The following is a 19,661-nucleotide window of genomic DNA, read 5'->3' on the forward strand; positions in this document are numbered from 1 at the left end:
TTTTCATAAGTTCCTGCATATGTTTTATGATTATTGTTTCCTTTTCTTTTTTTTCACTTGAAATTGGATCTTACTTTGCACTGAATTTCTGATTCAGTGATTTGATTAGTATTGGTGTCATTTCTGCTTTTCACTCCCTGCAATGTTAATTTCAATTCTGCTACTGAAGTTTTGGTATCCTTACTATCTTATCTTTCCAATTGCCTTCTTATATCAACTAAGTCTCTCCTTGTAGATTTTGATTATTTCAAAAAGAATAATAAATTTTTTTCTAAATTTTTATTTTGCAGAAAATTACTTTTAGAGGAAATGTTTTCTTCTGAGTCTTGAATTTGCTATTTGTTTTTCCTCTAAAAACCTTACATGCGATTTCTATGTTCTTAAAGATCAAAGAAGATACTGACTATAACAAACGTGTAATGACAGTAATAATATTTAGCATTTCTTCAGTACCAACTAAGTGTGGTCTTATTACATGTCTTATCCTCTATTCCACAAGGTTTGTGTTGTTATAATCATTTTACAGAGAAGAAAGTTGTGTCTTAGATTAAGTAACTTGCTTATTGTTATGCATAGATCTATTAAGAAGATGAGTTGTGATTTAATTTAATACCAAATATCTCATTTGTTCCCATTCAACATATTATCTTAAGTAATTACTCTTCTGTCACATTTAGTCTGAAGGAGTTAATACTGGAATATAAGTTATTCACAAAGCAGAAATTTATCATCTATGGGAAGATATAATCACAACTGTGATAATCAAAATGTGCTTTGATTAATAAGTTCTACAGAACGTGACTAGGAGATGATGAAGCCATTGTACCTGGGACAATGGCTGATGTTAGAAGTTGAGTGCAGAGCTGTTCCATTTAAGGACCAGAGAATGCTTGTCTTGATAGAACATGGTGTTTACTTTGGGGAAAGTGTCTTTGTAAGGTCATATTGTTTCTAAAATGGTAATTGAGACTTACAGAACCATACCTGCAACTCTAGAATGAATGGATGTTTTGAATGCCTTGAATACCAAATTTTATTCTGGAGAAAGTCTGAGCATCCATCATTTTTTTCAGTAAATAAATAGTATTAAAAATGAAATGCATATTCGTCTATTTAGAGATGTTTACTGTCTGCCGGTTTTGAGCACAGACATGCCCAAATGAGTAATGCTACATTGCTTATGTCTTGCCCTTCAGCAAAGCACAATCTGATGGAAGAGACCAGTACATATACAAATCATTGCAATAGAGCCATAAACATCAAGAACATGCACAAATAGGTTCATAAACAGTGCTACAGACCCAAACGGTTACAGTACATCGAGGGACATCCTACTACAGAGCCATAAACCCTGACTTAAAGCTAGAGAATGCAAATAAGGGAATGGTTAATCCTACCTGTGTGAAGGATTAGGAAAGCTTCATGGGAGGTGTTGATTTGTGATGAGAGCCTATGAAATTAACAGAATTCTGTCAGCTAGTGAGAAAAGGGGAAAGCAAGTGTCCCCCTTTCAATTTTTTCATCATTCCCCTGCCTTAATTTCTAAGAGTTCTGCATGTGTTCAGCATGCTGAATGCTTCAAGCTCGAAGTCAAATTTAGAAACAAGTTCTGTGCCCTAAGGGCAGAGGGTGATACTGGGTTGTATTGGCCACTGCGGGATATTAGGATTTCTTACTACATTTCAGACCACAGACTGTTTTGTGACACCCCAGAGTTCTTCTTATGAGTGTGGATCTTAGATGAGGTGGGGGCTTCAGTTTGATCTGCATTCATTATGTGATAGATTTAGGATCAGACTACTCTCAGTGTTTCTAGAGAATGCTTCCAAACAGGAAGAGAAAATTTGTTCAAAATAAAGCAATGTTCTTAAGAAGCTGCCCTTCTGCACCTTCACCTTCCCATTCAAAATTGTACAGAACACGATACTACCCAGATTTAGAGTAAACACTTCAAGGTGACTGAGGATCCTTTAAATACAACTCATCCCCAATCTTACTTAATGGAAATCTGGAGCTGCTGTGAGGATGCGGTACAGCTGAGAGGTGCCACAGCCCAAAAGTACAACAGGAGGTCTGATGGCAAAGGGAATTTTGTACATCCTCCCCCTTTAAAAAAAAATTTCTCTTTCCTTATTCCTATTCCCTCTTGTTCTGCAGTATCTATCCCGGAGTCCTTCAGTTATTAAACAAACAAACTAAAAAACTTGCTTTCATGCAGGGGTCAATTCATCCTCAATAAATTTAGCTGAATATGGTTAAAACTTTTATTTTTTTTATGAAAAGGGCACCCTAAAAATTCAGAAAGCTTTCAAAGCAAGTAGTCACTGATGGAATGATTTCAGGTACCATAATAGATCATTGAAGTGGTATTTTGGGGTTTGAATAAGAGCTAATCACTTTCTGTACCATGAATGTAATTGTATTTGTTTGTTCCAATCACATTGTAGTACTGTATTATGATGATGCCTACACACACACACACACACACACACACACACACACACATGACCCTGTATGCATCTTCTTTATCCATTCTTTGGTTGACATACATTTAGGTTGTTTCTATGTTTTGGCCATTGTGAATAATGCTAGTGCAACTTTTAGTTTGGATCATCTGAGAGCCTGAGAAGGAAGTCAGATGCTCCTGATTTATTAAGGAAACACTCAGAAGAAAGGATGTGAAGGAAGCAGGACAGGACAGAGGAAAGAGCTAAGTTAAGGATGTCCTCTGAGCCTGGCGTCCTCCTGCCAGCTGATCCCACAGAGGGCTCTGGAGCAGAACCTGCAGCACAAAATTGGTCTCACTTTGAGCCACTGGCATCCAGGTCAGTCTGCCATTCCCTGTGAGCTGCACAAGGCTGGGCACTCTTGTTCAACTCGGGGCAAGTCTCAAGAGGAGAGAGGAGCTGTAAGTCCTTAGCAGCCATCACTAAGCAATGGAGGATGAATGTTCTGGCCTGATGAAGGAGATCTGGCCAGAGCAGCAAAAACTTTCATAAATTTACTTTTTAATTTATTATATAGTGAACACTCAGAAATATTTATTACATCTTTAAATGAATTATTGGACTGTAACTATGAGCAAGGTGTTATATCATTTCCGGTGAATGCCCACTGGAGTGGGGGTGGTGAGATAAAACCACGAACAACCTATAACATAGGGAAGACTGTAACATCTACAAGATAGATGTATAGATTTTAAGGAACTACAGATGAGGTATAAATTTCGTCTCAAAGCAATCAGGAAAGACTTCAGGGAAGAAAATGGAACTTGTAATTTTTTACGAACATATTGATTCTGAGGAAGAAAAGAGGTAAATACTTCAACAGGCGAGAGCTACATTGCCAGTGCCACTGAGACAGAACGTTTCTGCATCAGGCGAAGAAAAGCGGTCATGTGGCTGCTGCATAGAGCACATGTTACAGTGTGTACATTTCATAGTAGAAGAGGAGTAAATATCACTAGAAAGATTAACTGGGGGTCTAAATGTGGAGGATGCTGAGTGGCAAGCCGAGAGGTTTGGTTTTAACTCTACAGGTAATGGGAAGTCATTAGGGATATTTTAGCATGAAAGTGAAGTTAACAGAAAAGATAGTTTTAATCCAGTGAGGTAGTTTACACTGGGGAGCATCTAGATAGATAGAAACCAATTATAAGGCTACCTTGAATTACCTTTTGAAATTAAATGCCTTAATATCTCTGCTTCTTCGTTGAAAGCTACATTTTATTAAATATTTATTCTAAGCAATTTCTTTTAAAGGTTAAATGAAAAAGCAGACTTTCTAAACACTGTATTTCTAGGCCATATGTAAATTCCTTGTCTTGAAATACATTTTGAGAAAAAGTATGATATATGAGAATTTCAAAATATTTCTGACCCTGAATATATAATAATTGAAAGTTGACAAAATATAGACTTTCCACTAACTCTTTCGTAGTGTCAAAATATAGTCCATGGTGGATTTCTTTGATTTATTTTATTATCTTAATTAGACATTTCATAATTCTCAACTGCAACAAATTTGTACTTAAGAGTTTCTTAGGGGTTTATCCCAAGAAGGGACAGTGAGGAATCAAAAGCATAATGCTCAATCCTCAAAGAGAAAATAAAGCAATGTTTATGGGAACATTCTGAGTTAGAGACGCTTTCACATAAAGTTTCTTACTTATTTTGCATATTCAGTAAGTGCTCTCATTGTAATTTATGTGTTAATTAAGTGACCTGAGTTTACCTAGTAAGAGTCAGAATTCAAACTCAGTTTTGTCAACCTAAAGCTCTTGCCATATCTATTAGCCTACATAGCATAGCATCCACACATATATTACATCTACTAGCAGACACAGAATATTCACATGTAATGATGAGCAGCAATATAAGGTAGCTATTGTTAGGAGCTAGGGAATAGTGCTACAGAAAATAACTGCCAGTATGTAGCTCTATAAATGTTAAAATATATGTAACACACTTTTTCTTATTCCTATAATCCCATTTAATTTCAAACTCTGTCCCCACAAGCTCTCCAACCTCAGGGATGAGGCCATACTATAAAATGATAATCACATTTACAGGCCATAAATAGAAGAATGATTATGGTTATACTGAAGAATTAATATTATATTATTTAGTTTTTTTAAGATTTTATATGTTTCATAAATAGTATGATTTTTAACTTATTAAAATATTACTTATTTATTGGATTACACAATAGTACAACTGATTTGATATTAATGGATGTGTTTAAATAAATACTTTCATTCTGCTAGTCACAAAATTTTGCCTAGAATGAATTTATTGCTAATCCTCACAAAATTCCCCAAGATTAGGTTTTGTAATCATTGTTGCAGTTAGAAAATTAAAACTGCAAAAGGTTTTGTAACTTGCCCAAGGGCACATATCATTAATTTTAGAATTAATATGAGTGTCCAAGTCTCTGTGACAGGGCATCAGCTTAAAAGAACCTATTACCTATTTGTAGAAAGACACTCGAATTAAAAACTAGTGACAGACAGTGAAAAGCTTATGTCTGATTAGATGACCAGGGCACTAGAATAGTCATTGTAGTAGTTTCCCACCGCTGTTGCAACAAATTACCATAACTTGGTGTCTTAAAATAACACAATTTTATTATCTTACAATTCTGGAAGTCAGAAGTCCAAAATGAGTCCATGAAGTAAAATCAAGGTGTTGGTAGGACTGGGTTCCTTCTGTAGGTCTCGAGGACAATCCATGTCCTTCCCTCTTCCAGCTTCTACAGGCTCCTATTCCTGGTGCACGACCCTTCCATCTTCAAAGGCAGCAATAGCTGGTCAAGTCTTTCTCATGCTACATCATTCTACACTCCTGCCTCTCTCTTCCACGTTTAAAGGACTCACGTGATTCCTTGAGGTCCACCCAGGTAATCCAGGATAATCTCTTTATCTCAAGATTCTTAACTAGATCACATCTTCAGAGTATCTTCTGTCGGGTCAAGTAATGTATTCACAGGTCCTGGAGATTTTGACATGAACATCCTTGGAGTCCATTATCTTGCCTATTAGATTCAGGGAAGGCTTTCTTGAAGAAAGTGGTATGTAGACTTTGACACTGAGTGTTCGAGTTTGGGTCAGAACATTATAATCTGAGGAAACATTCAGACGAGATATGGTGAGAGACTGAGAGATTATTTAGAGTGGCCCATGTGTGCAGCCATGGCTACTGTATCATTCACTAACTACTTTTTGTGATTTCAGTTAAGTCACTGTAATGTTCAGGGTCTCCATTTTTTCACATATAAAATGAAGGTATCAGGCTATGTGATCTCTATAGAGTCTTCTTCCAACCACATAAATATATATTTACATTTTTACATATATATTCATGCATAAATGAGTACTTCAACTTGAGGTAAAATTGACATATAACACTATATTAGTTTCAGGTGTACAACATCATGATTCAGTCTTTGTATATATTGCAAAATGCTCGCCACAGTAAGTCTAATTAACATTCATCAAAATACATAGTTACAAAAAACTCTTTTCTTATGATGAGAATGTCAAACAATATTTATCAGGCCTCCGGAGGGTGCATGGCAGTGTTCAAGCATGAGACAGTCATTAAACATCTTGTGTTTAGCTTAATCAAAGCTTTACATTTCTATTTGGATAGGGCCATGCATTTTTATTTTCCACCTTATTCATTCTGAAACAAAATGAAAAATTATTTTGTATATTTGCTTTTTTTCCTTTCTTCTGTCATCACCTCGTTCATGGCACTTTTATTTAGTCTTTTGTAACTTTTTTCATTTAATTAAAATATATTCTTCTCAATATTTTAGTTTTGTCAAAGCAAAGAAAAAGAGAAAGATACAAAAACTTGTTATGCATTGTTTGTATTTATTAGTATTTTCCTGTATTATTTGTCATCTTTCTGAGATTTACTGTGCTCTTTCTTTACGTCATACTATTCCTTCATGTGAAACAATTCCGACACCAGAGTCTACTTAAAAGCAAACAGACATCATTTTTTTAAACATTTTTTATTGATTTATAATCATTTTACAACGTTGTGTCAAATTCCAGTGTAGAGCACAATTTTTCAATTACACATGAACATGTGTATATTCATTGTCACATTTTTTTTCTCTGTGAGCTACCATAAGATCGTGTATATATTTCCCTGTGCTATACAGTATAATCTTGTTTATCTATTCTACAATTTTGAAATCCCAGTCTATCTCTTCCCACCCCCTGCCCCCTTGGCAACCACAAGTTTATATTCTATGTCTGTGAGTCTATTTCTAAAAGCAAACAGACATGATCTAAATTCAAAATCAGCTCCCAGACTTGCCACAAAGCTTGTATTTCTACTGTTAGTATGACTCCTTTGGATTTAAAAAAAAAAATCCTCTTCTGTAAACTCTTATTAAAAGGCAATCATTTTGCCCTGAAAGAAGTTTACTGATTGCATATCACCATAATATACTGGCAAAGAGCAGAGAGCCGGTCCTGAGTAGACAGCTGGAAGGCCCTATGCATTCTGGATGATGATGAAGTAGAGGAGGGAAGGCCCAGGCTCGGGATACTGCCGTGTCTCTCTACTATCTCTGCCACGGACTTCTTTCCTGTTCTCTCAACTACACCTTAGTTGGGTCTTAATACCTCCTACCTGACACATATATCAACATACTATGCCATTTATATCACTTTCTTGATAGGTTCCTACATCCAGCCCCTCCCCTTCAATTAACCCCACATACTTCGTATGTCATCACTCTGCTCTGAAGCTTGTTTGTCTATATCACAGGTAAGTTAAAATTCAGAGTCTTCCACAGCATGGTCTGTACCAATCTTTTCAACGTCACTGCACTTTTAACGAAGTCTTCACTAGTGTCAAACATGTCTACTCACAATTCCTTGAATACACATACATCAACATCCATTTCTACCTCTACTCATCAAAATAGTTTCCTTGCCAAGTAAGCTTGGACTCTTCCTTTTTCTTTCTAAATCCTATCTTTCTAGCTCTGCAAGAAGATCTTATCTTATTTCCTCAGATTTCATGGATTAATACTTCCCTGAAATTCTACGGCACTGATAATCTATTCTTCATTTGTCATAGAGTGAACCGTGGGTTTGCTTTTTTAAACGTAGGTTTCTCTTCTCAGTGTAAATATACTACCTGCCCAACTACATTCTAAATCCCTCAGGAATGGGGACTCTAACCTTACCCTCTTGGCATTCTCAATCCATAGCACATAGCCTTATTTATAAATGGTTCGCAGTAGAAGTTTGTGAATGATTATGACAACTACTTTACAATTTGGTTCAAGGAATCTAAATTATATGTAGATAAAAAGCCTACTGGTATTTGATTATTTGTATGTAATAGAGATACGGAGGGGGGTACTGAATAGCTGAGAAGCCATGGGATTGAGGGGGTCACCAAGATAAAAGTCGTAACTTTTAAAATGCAGATCAAGGTTCTGAACTGCACCCTTATCAAGTGTCAACACAAGGATATAACATATGGTAACTCAGATTCTTCCAAATGTGATCATGTTTGCTAAAAACATTTTAAAACTCATTATGAGGTTTTAGGCAAATTCTAGTAACATTCTTGGGGATAGAGCCAACTATCTTCCACTTTGTTTCAAAAATTCAAAGCTTACTGTAGTTCTTACATCACCAAAATGATCACACAGTTCAGAATATATAACACCTTTCTGAGAAGGTTCTGTTTTTCTGGATACACAGAAATGATTCTTATCTCAGCTGAAAACAGGTATGAGGTCACTTTTCAAGAACAGGCTCAAATATTTCTTTCTCTGAAAAATCATCTTCAAATCATTTCATAATTAGTTGTTTCTTCCAATATGCTCCCCAAACACGTTACCTTTCTCTGTTATAAAACTTACTAGCATTTTATTATATAGTTTATTTACATTTCCATAATTGTCACTAGCCCAACAAATTGTTAAGATATTTTTCCCCTTTTGTTTTTTGTTTGATTTTTAATGTTGGGGAAATTTCACATTAAAAGTGTGCCATGAATGTTTATCAAATGTGTATTTTAAGAACATATGGAAGTTTGAAACTTCTACCACCTGATTTTGGGTATTTATTCTCTCAGAAGCATCTGTCACGCTTTAAGCAAACAGAAGTCCACAGAGCCAACAAATGAAGTGATCAGTAACAATAGTGAGATTGAAGCAAGCTCCTTAAAATGGAATTATACTTCGACTTTATAACTCTCACCAGAACTAAAAGAGTTCTTGGCATACTGTATGTGCTCAATAAAGATTTACTAAGTGGATTTTAAATCCTACTCTGACCATTACAATTTCAGAGGTGAAGAAAAATCAGCACCAAATATAAGGTATTCCCTTGCCAGTGAAGACGGGCTAGAAAATAGAGAGGCTATATTTCAATATTTTATTCCACCTCTCCTGAATTTCTGATGATCTGTACCTTCCAAGTTGCTGAAGCCATTAAAACGAACAACTCATGAAAGTTTCTGAAGACCCTCTCAACTCCTGAATCTTCTGGTAATAACACAACAGGTTATATGTAAATCCTTGATATTTATAAAAGGATATGAATTTACAAGCCCTAGTACAATATGATGACCATATTACAAAATTTATGTAATTCAGATTTCAGTGAAATCATGGATGTTTAAAGTATCATCCCATTTATCACACCTCTGTGTTGATGAATGTGGACAGTAATGACTAATGCAACAGTTTAATGGGAAGAAAAACAGCTATCTCCATTATGGGGGAACGTTTTCAGACTTACTAATAGCATATCTGTGGTATCTGTTTACTCTCCAATAGCAAAAATGGCATTCTATGTAACAGAACTGTGAATAATTGTAAAGCTTCTGGTACTTAACTGTACCAGATGGCTTAACTATAGAGAGATTCAAATGAATGGTATTATATTTACCAGACATCTGGAAAACTTCTAACAACATATGGAACTCAAGACTAGCACTCCCAGTAATTTTTAATGGCAAGGCATTAACATTTGCAAAAGTGAGATTCTGATATGGCAGCATTTTACCACATCCATTGTTGTTCAGACTTTCTACAGTTCTCCTAGTAGCAATGTATGCAGAACATTTATATATACGAAGTGGTTAGCAATCTATGGATGCTTTGAAATTTTGTGGCACAGGAAGAACTATGAGAATTGAAAAGGAAAGATCAAAAGAGAAAAAGTATAATTTAACCGTACTGTGAAAACAAGCAATGTTCCTTAATGGCTGAGAAAGGCTGAGTGTTATTTTTTTAAAACAAAACAAAACAAAAAAATTGGACAGTGTTTTCTCTTCAAATTCTTAGTAACTGACAATTTAACTCATATTTGATTTTTTATTTCCAAACATAGTGCTTAAGAAAGTGGTTTGAGAACAAAAAATAAAAGTAAAAATAAAATTAAAAAAAACAAAGTGGTTTGGGATATAACCAGACCTTCCTCTGGTGCCATCCAGTTTATCTATATTTTTGAGTCCCAGAATTCACCTTATTGAAGAACAGTAGAAGAATCATATCTCTAATATTCTTATGGATTACTAAACAATAAACTGTTATAAGTAAAATGCATTTAAGGCTATATAAGAATCTTTCAATTATCCATTGTAAGAATTAAATAGGTTAAAAATAATCTGTAAGGTTACGGGTGACAATCAGAGTTCAATTAAGATAATAGGTTAGCAATTATCTAATCAAGACATGTTATAAGACTAAATAAATGTCTAAGTAGAACTTTAACATTTTCAGTCAATTTCAAATGAACAAAGGGAGGAAGAAAGAAAGAAAAGGGAAAAAAGAAAGAAAAAGACAGATACGGAGGGAAAGAAAAAGGAGGAAAAGAGTAAGAATAGGGATCAGAGGACAGTAGGTGTTAAAAAAGGGGAAAAGTTAAATAGGGCTTTAGGAAAATCACTTCAATATAAATTCTATTCCTTAAAATAACATCGAGAAATACATTGAGTAGATTTCTGTATATTGACTTGTGTCCAATAACTCTATTTAATTCACTTAATAATGCTAATAATTTATTTGTAAATTCTTTTGGAGTTTCTAAATATGCAATCATAAAGCTTCTTAAATATATGTTGATAGTGTTCATTCATTTATGGAAATTCTCACCCAATATATTTTCAAATATGGTTTCTACTCAATTTTCTCTTCTTCTTCTGGAACTCATTGCTCATTGTTAAAACTTTTTACAATGATCTGCATGTCTCTTATGTTCTTTGGTAGATCTCGTTTCTCTCTCTCAGCATCATACTGATACTTTTTCATTGATATAGCTAACAGATCACTGATTCTGTCTTCTGATGTTTTTAACCTTTCATTACTGCTATTGAATTCTTAACTTCAATTATTATTATTTTTTTGACTTCTACCATTTTATTCTTTTGTGTGTGTGTGAATTTTGGGATCTTTACTGAAATCCTCCATAATTTTCTCTATGATCTTGTACATATTAATCAAAATTATTTTAATATCCCTGTTGGTAACTCAAAATCTCAACCACGAGTCAGTCAGTTTCTTTTATCTGTTTTTTCTTCATTTTCAGTCAGTGATCCTGTATGTTTGCTTGTTGTGCTTTATTGTGATTTGTAATTTTGGATAAGATGAGCATTCTGTGTATAATACCACAGAAATTCTGGCTGATGTTAACTACTTCCAAAAAGCTTAAATTTTTCTTTTGGTAGGCAGATAAACAATGAATCGGCATCAATCTGAGCTTTGTAGTAGCTGATACATACTTTAGGTTTATATTTACTTCCAGGCTGTCATACTTTTAGACCATGGCACTTACTTCAAGTTTTGCCTGATGTCTAAAGTCAAAGATGGACCATACAGCTGCTAAAATCTCAGTCCAACTCTTACAGCTGTCCAGCTGTTTTTCTTTGCTGAGTTTCCTAGGGTCTTTCACTATGGATGCACAACTGAGGATCAACCTTAGACTTAAGAACAATTCTATACAGATTTTGGCATTTATTTCTCTGCAGCCCCCTTCTCTCCAGAATTCTGTTGCTTTACTTTCAGCCAGTCTGAAAGCCTCAAACTCCAATCTCTTTCCTCCCAGCCAAGTAGGGCTCTTGATTGCTGCTTGGTACATTTCTTCTCCCAGTGGGTAAACCAGAAATTTCCCTAAGGGAAAAAACTTAGATAGATATGGAAATGACATGGTACACTGTCCTTCAATCAAGGACTCTAATCACTCAAATCCTACTTGTGTTTCTTGCTCCTCATTGTCTTCAAACAGTTGTTTTTTAAAATATATTTTGTCCATTTGATAATTATTTTCACCAGTAAGGATAGTGCAATTTGAGTTTCCCTCTAGTTACCAAATACAGAATATCTTTATTGATTAAATTTTGATTTGTTACTGAAATATATCATAATTGCTATTGATTAAGCAACTTGACAAAGTATTTAGGAAGTAAGGATCAGAGTGTACGATCACATTCGGATCAGATTGGTCTGATTACAAATGCCCATTTTCTTGTATTATATCTTACGTAACAAGATGTATCTCTGCTGTGAGTAGGACCTAAGTTGTTGCTTTAGTTAAAGGTAAATTGAAAAAGTTCTTATCAGCAGTATGTGGAGTCATGGACCAAGAGAAACAGAGGTCACAGGTGGAACTGAGGGTGTAAGAACAGTGGGAGATTTGGAATAACTTCAATAAAGAGATGGATGAATAATAATATGTGATTTTAAGGATTACTGAAGTTCACTAAGAGTTTACCTTAGGTCTGATAGCATGGGATGACTCTCACAGGCAAAGTACTCCTTCTGACTTCAGGACTGGGTTTAGCAAAGCAGACAAAGCAGATGACAGATAATCCAGGTGTAGCACATTATAACTTCAGGGAATAAGGTATTCTTAGATTTTAGTAAATGTCAAACTGAACTATACTCACTGCCTATTAATACTTATTATATCAAATGCTACATTTGAAATCAGTTGAAATTTCAAAAACTGCCAACTGGGCAGAGAGAATGACCAAGCCAACCTAAGAAGTCAGAAGACAGCAAGAGGAGAAAGAAGAAATTGGAAAGCGAAAAATCTGAAGATCTTGTGGGTGGAGACTGATATCCTACATGTGAAACACCTTCATATGGTAATAAATATGTTATTGTAATCAAATTGGAGGGTGAAATGAAATAGAGGGCAGGTAAATGAGCTGATTAGGTCAAGAATCTACGAAGTCACGTTTTTGTTTTTAACAAACAAAGGAAAAAGATTTCATTCCATAAGCAATATTTTTAAAAGAACAGTTTTGATGATCTATCATAAATACTGGCTTATATTTAGAAAAATGTGAAATCACTGCTTAAAATTGGTAAAATGGCTTTAATGGTGACAAACTTCCAAGTATAACTTGAGCATCACAGGGATAAGTACCCTGCTACTCATCTGATGCCTTTTATTTGATTTTATCAAGTTTTGATAAAATCTCAAATACAATGTCTATTTCAGAGATTTGATACAATGTGTTATTTATTTTCATCCGTAATTCTAGTTTCTGTTCTTCACTTATAAATGTTTTACGAATGTAAATTATCCAAAGAATGCATTTTTCTTAATTTAAGATGAAGTACTTATCCATTTTACAAAAGAACAGAGATATATTTTCTTAACTAGAACAGTCACAAAACAATTTAAATGTCACCTTCTGGATATCAGTCTAATTCCAGAGAACCAATATATAGCTCTTTAAATCATTGATTTTTCAGTTTATCAACTTTAGTACTATTTTTTCACATTTCTTTCTCTGAAAGTGGTTCTCAGATTATTCAATGGGGTCCCTAAAAGCAATATTATCATGAAAAATTTGCTTTGTATGTCTTGTATCCCAGTGAAATCATTTAATAGGTATTTTGTTACAAGTTATGGATATGATTAACATAACTCTAAGTTGACTTCAATTGCATGACTGCACAGATCTGTATAAGAGATGTCATCTGTTATGCACTCATGAATTAGATCTCTAAGTCTGCTAGAGAAAATGTCCTTTGTAGAAATTACAAGTAACTTCAGTAGAATCATTCAAAGTTAAAAAATATGAACGTTTATATTTTAAATTTAAATCTGATATATACAAAGGTTTACAGCAGCTTTATTCATAATCAACAAAAACTGGAACAACTGAAAGGTTTTCAACTAGTCAAAAACTAGTCAACAAATAAATACACTGTGGTACAGCAACATAATGGAATAGCATTCACCCATAAAAAGGAACAAACTAGTGATACACACAACATAGATGAATCTACAAGACAATATGCAAAATGAAAGCAGCAAAACCCAAATGCTACATGCTTTATGATTCCATTTATATTACATCATAGAAAAGGCAAGACATGGGATCAGAAAACATATCAATGGTTGCTAGGGAACATGGGGTGAGGTCAAGTATTTGGCGATAGAGGGACAGAGAAGTTTTGGGAGATGGTAAAATTGTTCTAAATCTGGAAAGTGGTGCTGGCTGCCCAATGGTATACATTTGTCAAAGGTCAGAGAACTGTACGCTACTAAAGAGGGTGAATTCTACTTTGTGTAAATTATACTTCTATAAATCTGACTAAACAAAGAAAAAATTTCATTTTAAGAGAATGTACTTCTGGGTATGATGCTCTGAAAAGAGTACGTCACATCTGTAGCTTTCTTCCCAAGTGTGTTACCTTAATCTAATCATGAGAAAACATAATGACAAGTTGAGGGGCCTACTACAAAATAACTCCTCAAAATATCAAGACCATGAATGTCAGAGTAACTCTCAAGAACTGTCACAGACTTGAGGAGACTAGGAGATCTTACAACTGCCTTTCAAGTTCTGGATGCTGGACAAGAAAATGCATTTGTAGGACAACTGACAAAATCTGAAGACTATAGAGTAGTTATTAATACACCGATTAATGTTAATTCCCTGGTTTAGATCATTTTACTGTAGTCATGTAAGACGTTACTGTTAGAGAAACATGGGTAAAAGGTAAGACAACTATGCACACCATCTCCAGCTATTTGTAAGTGTAAAATTATTTTAAATTAAAAGCTTAAAACTTTAAATGGCCTAGAATTTCACTTTCTTGGTAAAATATACTTGATGGTGGCAGCCTTTCCATGAGTAACAACAAACTTGTACAGATTTGCATACAGTTAAAAACATAATTAATTAATTAATATTATTTTTAAAGCCATCATAGAGCTGTGAAGTCACAAAGCACTAGATGATTCCAAATACCAAACAGGGAAAACGTTTCCCTATATGAGCAGGTAACTGCTGGCCCTATTATTTCCTGAGCAGATTTGCCATTCCTGGACACGAGCTTTAATCAAGCTTTTTGTAGACAGAGAAAAGCTCTAAAAAGAAAACAAACCAGGAGAAATTTCAATGGTCATTTGTACTGAAATCTGGTGGATGCTCAAATACATTGCCTGTTTTATCAACTAGGACATTTGCTGAATCCAGGGCATCACAGGAGACTGGGAATTTGAGCCTAAAAGAGAAGACCAAATTTCTCACAGTCATGAGGCATAACCTTTCAGCAGGATTCTAAGTGTCTGTGCTGCAATTGTCTTCTGAGTATTTCCAGAGATTCACTACTTTTTCTTTATATGCCATAGATCTCTCTAACAGCATGAAATATTACAGGTATTACAGCCAAAAAAGAAGTCCTCTGGCACAGTCTGAGCATGCTACTGAGACAGTTATGCCAGCATGAAATGCAACAAATACATGAGAGTTCTCTCCATCAAGATATTTGTCCCATTTTGAATTCACTGTATTAAATACAGTCACTGTGTGACTGTATTAAAAGTTAACTTAAAATAGCCAAAGATCACAAGTTTCATGGTGGAAGAGGCAGGAACTTCTGTTTTTTCTATGAAGCCCATGAGGGCCATGACCAAGCTGGGGCTGGGCAGGAAAAACAGAATAAAATTTCTCACAATCTTGCACTTCTTAGGAGACAAATTCTTGCCAGATGGAGGGACCTGAGGCAAATAAAGACAGGTATCATCTGAGTCTAACCAAAGCCACCACCTAGCCCTGACTCAGTTCAATTATAATGGTACTGATGTAATCACAATATTATATCTGCTTAACAGAGGAAGCTGTGAACTATCTCTAGGGCAAAATAACATTGACTACTGTCTCTATAATTCCTTAAACAATATGTGTGGCATGTGTTAAATATATATATTTAACAGGTCAGGTTGAAGGGACAGGAAAAAGAAAAAAGAAGAGAAAACAGAAACAGACCCACAGAGTATCAAATGTTGTGTTAGAAGAATAGGATTTTTAAAATAAATATGATTAATACATTAAAGTAAATAGAGAAAGAGATGGATGAAATTAATAAATAAAATGAGACTAAACAGAAGGTAAGAATCTCCAAAATAGCATCAAATTGGCAATCTGAAACTATAAACAATACTTAGAGTTAAAAACAGCAGATTGAACACAGCAAAAAACAGAAGTGAAATCAGATACTAGTTAAGAGAAAATATAAAAACTGAAAGATAAAGAAAAATATAAAGAAGACAGAATATAGCCTAAGAGATTTGTAAGATACAGTCAAAAAGTCTAATATATGTGTAACTGAAATCCCAGAAGGAAAGACAAGACAGAATGGTGCATGAGCGATATTGATTACATATTGGGCAATAATTTCTCAAAATTGATTAAATACACCAATAAACAGGTTCAAAAATCTCAATAAATCTAAACATGACAATAAATTTCATCATAGCAAACCACTTAACAACAAAGATAAAGAGAAAATCTTATTTACAAACAGAAAAAAAGACACTTCACCTCTAAAGAAGCAACAATCTCAAGTGTACATGAAGCATAGACCAAAATAGACCACAAGCTGGGCAATAAAGCAAGACAATGTATTTCAAACAACTGAAATTTCTGAAAACATTAGAATTGATCTAGAAGTAAAGAATAGAAAGACAATTAGGAAATCCCTAAATATTTGTATGTCAAATAACACGTTTCTAAATAACTAATAGGTCACAAAGAGTTATCTCAATAGATAAAAGAAAATATTGTGATTGCATTATAATAAGAATATAGCAAAGGAAATACTGTGGAATGTATCTAAAGGAGTACTCAAAAATAAAAGGATATATTATAAAGAAGAAATACTGAAAATCAGTGATAGAAGCTTCCATTGTAAAAAGCACAGTCAAAGTATAGCAATTTCAACTCAAAAAAATAAATAAATAAAAACAGGAAATAGTAGAGAATGGCAAAGCAAATTAATAAAAATAACAAGCATACAATAGAGAAAATAAGACATACACTCAATATGAAAAAATAACAAAAGGCTTGAACTGGAACTTCAAAAAGGATATCTAAATAGCCCATAAATATAAATAGTTTCTCAACTTTTTTAGTCGAGTGAAATTCAATTAAAACCACAATGTGATGTAACCACATACTGATAAGAATAACTGAAATAAAAAATGCAGGCAATAGTACCTAATTTTGACCATGTGGAGTACTGGAATTGGTTCAACAGCTCTGGGAAGTTGTTTGACAGCACCTACTAAGGCATGCCCCATGATCCAGAAAATTTCACTCCAATGTCAGTATCAAGGAAAAATGCTTATTTATATTTCCCTACAAAAGCATAGGCAAATGTCATTACAGCACTATTTACAATAGCCAAAGACTAGAAATAACACGAAAATTCATCCACAGTAATATACATAAGTAAATTATGGTATATTCACACAACAGAATACTGCAGGGCACTGAGAATGAATGGACGCAGTTACATGAAACAGCATGAACATGTAACAGGATGAGTGTCATAAACATAATATTGAACAAGAGGAACCCAACACAAGGGAGTACTTATTATGTGACTGCAAATATGCACTGCAAGATCCAGCAAAACTAAACAGTATGTATTTACATGTTCACACACTGAAACCAAAATCTTAAGAAAATTAAATGAAATATTATAACATCCAAGACGGTTAAGGAGGGAGACTCAGTGTGCCCAAAGTGCTAATATGATGTTAATTACCAACCTCGGTGGTGGTTTTAGTAGCATTCAAATTGTTCTTTAAAGTGTTCGAATACTGTTTACTCTTTCACAAGTATGGTATATTTCACTGTTAAAAACAATGTTAAGAAAGTGAACAATCTTCTACAAAAGCAGTCATACTTTATACATTTTCAAAGCAAAAATTACATCTTAGTAGCATATGAAAGAAAAATTTGAATGTCTTTGAAAGCTATTCCAGTGCGAATCAGAGAACAGGTATTAATCTTTATTCCAATTCTCTGATACAGTTATAAAATGTCTTCTTGTTACCAAAGTTACTATTTGGAGAAGGATTGTATTGAAGATTTGGCCAGAAGGAAATACTGATTTTCCATATTAAATAGATCTTACCAGAGCTGTCATTCCTGGAAAATTAGATGGAAATCAGCAAGCTCCAATGTTGCAAACAACAAGAAATTAGTGTTTCCTGGTGAATAGCATTTGAGGCAGGAAATGATAAGAGATAAGATTCAACTTGATTATGGAGATCAAGAACCTCTTCTCAACTCAGTAACTAACGCTTTATCTGGCATGTGCTGTGAAGTCACTGAATCCTTTTAAATAGAGAACCGCCATAGTTGGATGTGCATTTTAGGTAAATTAATCTGGTGGCAACGTGGAAACCTAAATATGAAATGCTAAACAGCAACAGATTTTCTCCTTCTAAAAGAAGCTAGAAAAACTAGAGTGATAATTTCTCCTTTTATTTTTTGAATCTTTGTGTAGTTTAACTTTCAAAGACTTACTAATGTGAACAGAATAACATTCAAAAAAAGATCCTTGCCATCACTAAATCCTCCATTCTCTTTTCCAGGATCATTTGCTGGTGCAGTTTCTCAAGCCAAAATCTAAGGACCTCAGGATTCTTTTTCTTGTCTAGGCAAAGTCCATTTTCTTGTCTGCTGAAATCCTTCCCTCCAGTGGGTATTTCCCTATCCTTCTAAGTCAATCACTTCTTCCCCAGTGGTCTCTCAGAACCGTGTTTCAGCCTCTATTGTGCATTGATTTTATCCTACCCTGTATTGCACTCAGTTGCTTGTGCACACTTCTCTCCCACAAAATTTCTGCCTTACTGTTTGCATTCCTGCTCCTACTCCTCAGTACTATATCCGTTATAATTGTTCAATAATGCTTTAATGCATTATCCTTTATTTGCTTTTGAAATGAGTTCCCTTCTTTCAAGGGAATGTTTTTAAAAATTAATTAAAATGGATTTTGTAAAATACATTGTGTGTCTGTGTGTGTATATACCATATACACCAAAGCACATATCAGACATTCTTCTAGATCATACATGCTCAAGGAAGGCAATATTGCCCCCAAGGAGACAAACTTGGTCCAAAGGAGGGGGGCAAATGGGTGTTATGCAGTTTGTAAACCTCCAAAGGGCCATAATACATTGTAATATTAAAAATTCACAGGGTGTAGACGACTAAGGAAAAATATCTTTAAAGACTCTACATGGAGTGTAATTTTTTAAAAGTTGGGAAACACTATACTAGACACACAGTAGAGAACAGCCAGATAAAATACCTACTTCAGTAGATGTTGTAGAGAGAGAAGACAGACCAATACACGACTCTACAAGCAACATAAGATAGTGGAAAATGTCCCAAATTAAAAAGGGTGTATAAATAGAGTTTTAATAGATTAACAGAGAGGGTGCTTTAAATTAGGAAGGTTATGACTGGCCTCTCTACTGACATAACCTTTAAAATGAATGCATATCTAAATGATTAGAAAGAGTCAAACATTGTAAACTGTAGGGGAAGAGAATGCAAGGTAGAGAGAACAGTTAGTGCCAAAGCCCTAATTTAAAGATTGGCGTGTTTTGTTTGAGGAACAGAAAACCTGTGTGGCTGGAGCACATGAGGCAACAGCTGGTATGAGAAGTGAGGTCAAGAGAAGGTTCTATTTAACACGGAGAGATAACAGCATATTTTTATACTAATGGACTAATCCAACACGAGAGAGTTAATATTAGGAGAAAAACGGGAGGATTGCTGGACTAATGTTCTTGAATGCAGTACGGTATTAGAGCGCAGTGCAAAATGTGAGAATTGATTTTGAATAGAACGATGAAT

The 19,661-nt window shown here is 34.5% G+C and overlaps 1 long non-coding RNA gene across 2 annotated transcripts in view; it reads right to left on the reverse strand.

The window, feature by feature from the left end:
- The window catches only part of LOC140701108 (uncharacterized), a 63,012-nt gene that overhangs the window by 19,089 nt on the left and 24,262 nt on the right, over positions 1 to 19,661 (reverse strand). Inside the window, exon 3 of one of the 2 annotated variants that reach the window (XR_012079947.1) lies at positions 5,194 to 5,619. The exons of the other annotated variant lie outside the window; for it this stretch is intronic. This is a non-coding gene — a long non-coding RNA (uncharacterized lncRNA). Of the gene's footprint in view, positions 1 to 5,193; positions 5,620 to 19,661 lie in introns of those variants that run through there. 2 annotated transcript variants of the gene reach the window in all.

Source organism: Vicugna pacos, chromosome 14 (genome assembly GCF_048564905.1).
Source record: "Vicugna pacos chromosome 14, VicPac4, whole genome shotgun sequence".
Classification (NCBI taxonomy): domain Eukaryota; kingdom Metazoa; phylum Chordata; class Mammalia; order Artiodactyla; family Camelidae; genus Vicugna; species Vicugna pacos.